This window comes from Lampetra fluviatilis, chromosome 4, assembly GCF_964198595.1.
Source record: "Lampetra fluviatilis chromosome 4, kcLamFluv1.1, whole genome shotgun sequence".
NCBI classification, from domain to species: domain Eukaryota; kingdom Metazoa; phylum Chordata; class Hyperoartia; order Petromyzontiformes; family Petromyzontidae; genus Lampetra; species Lampetra fluviatilis.
The window spans coordinates 16,774,750-16,777,130 of record NC_136278.1 but is presented as its reverse complement, the minus strand read 5'-3'; positions in this window follow the sequence as shown (position 1 = coordinate 16,777,130).

Here is a 2,381-nt window from a genome sequence, read left to right as displayed (position 1 = left end):
AGCTGGGAAATCGCTCATTTTTGCGTCGCCAAATATCGTACGAACGCCGTGAAACTTCCACAGGCTTTTTCAGCAGATTTGCACGTGCACTCAAAAAAGTCAAAATTTTTACACATAGACCCCATCAAACGGGAGAAATTGGCCGGGATTGCTCTCATGTGCGTTACGGGGCATCGTTTCTCTCGCTCCGAATTCCATCGAGCTGGGAAATCGCTCATTTTTGCGTCGCCAAATATCGTACGAACGCCGTGAAACTTCCACAGGCTTTTTCAGCAGATTTGCACGTGCACTCAAAAAAGTCAAAATTTTTACACATAGACCCCATCAAACGGGAGAAATTGGCCGGGATTGCTCTCATGTGCGTTACGGGGCATCGTTTCTCTCGCGCCGAATTCCATCGAGCTGGGAAATCGCTCATTTTTGCGTCGCCAAATATCGTACGAACGCCGTGAAACTTCCACAGGCTTTTCCAGCAGATTGGCACGTGCACTCAAAAAAGTCAAAATTTGTACACATAGACCCCATCAAACGGGAGAAATTGGCCGGGATTGCTCTCATGTGCGTTACGGGGCATCGTTTCTCTCGCTCCGAATTCCATCGAGCTGGGAAATCGCTCATTTTTGCGTCGCCAAATATCGTACGAACGCCGTGAAACTTCCACAGGCTTTTCCAGCAGATTTGCACCTGCACTCAAAAAAGTCAAAATTTTTACACATAGACCCCATCAAACGGGAGAAATTGGCCCGGATTGCTCTCATGTGCGTTACGGGGCATCGTTTCTCTCGCGCCGAATTCTCTCGAGCTGGGAAATCGCTCATTTTTGCGTCGCCAAATATCGTACGAACGCCGTGAAACTTCCACAGGCTTTTTCAGCAGATTTGCACCTGCACTCAAAAAAGTCAAAATTTTTACACATAGACCCCATCAAACGGGAGAAATTGGCCCGGATTGCTCTCATGTGCGTTACGGGGCATCGTTTCTCTCGCGCCGAATTCCATCGAGCTGGGAAATCGCTCATTTTTGCGTCGCCAAATATCGTACGAACGCCGTGAAACTTCCACAGGCTTTTTCAGCAGATTTGCACGTGCACTCAAAAAAGTCAAAATTTTTACACATAGACCCCATCAAACGGGAGAAATTGGCCCGGATTGCTCTCATGTGCGTTACGGGGCATCGTTTCTCTCGCGCCGAATTCTCTCGAGCTGGGAAATCGCTCATTTTTGCGTCGCCAAATATCGTACGAACGCCGTGAAACTTCCACAGGCTTTTTCAGCAGATTTGCACGTGCACTCAAAAAAGTCAAAATTTGTACACATAGACCCCATCAAACGGGAGAAATTGGCCGGGATTGCTCTCATGTGCGTTACGGGGCATCGTTTCTCTCGCTCCGAATTCCATCGAGCTGGGAAATCGCTCATTTTTGCGTCGCCAAATATCGTACGAACGCCGTGAAACTTCCACAGGCTTTTTCAGCAGATTTGCACGTGCACTCAAAAAAGTCAAAATTTTTACACATAGACCCCATCAAACGGGAGAAATTGGCCGGGATTGCTCTCATGTGCGTTACGGGGCATCGTTTCTCTCGCGCCGAATTCCATCGAGCTGGGAAATCGCTCATTTTTGCGTCGCCAAATATCGTACGAACGCCGTGAAACTTCCACAGGCTTTTCCAGCAGATTTGCACGTGCACTCAAAAAAGTCAAAATTTTTACACATAGACCCCATCAAACGGGAGAAATTGGCCCGGATTGCTCTCATGTGCGTTACGGGGCATCGTTTCTCTCGCGCCGAATTCTCTCGAGCTGGGAAATCGCTCATTTTTGCGTCGCCAAATATCGTACGAACGCCGTGAAACTTCCACAGGCTTTTTCAGCAGATTTGCACCTGCACTCAAAAAAGTCAAAATTTTTACACATAGACCCCATCAAACGGGAGAAATTGGCCCGGATTGCTCTCATGTGCGTTACGGGGCATCGTTTCTCTCGCTCCGAATTCCATCGAGCTTGGAAATCGCTCATTTTTGCGTCGCCAAATATCGTACGAACGCCGTGAAACTTCCACAGGCTTTTCCAGCAGATTTGCACCTGCACTCAAAAAAGTCAAAATTTTTACACATAGACCCCATCAAACGGGAGAAATTGGCCCGGATTGCTCTCATGTGCGTTACGGGGCATCGTTTCTGTCGCGCCGAATTCCATCGAGCTGGGAAATCGCTCATTTTTGCGTCGCCAAATATCGTACGAACGCCGTGAAACTTCCACAGGCTTTTCCAGCAGATTGGCACGTGCACTCAAAAAAGTCAAAATTTGTACACATAGACCCCATCAAACGGGAGAAATTGGCCGGGATTGCTCTCATGTGCGTTACGGGGCATCGTTTCT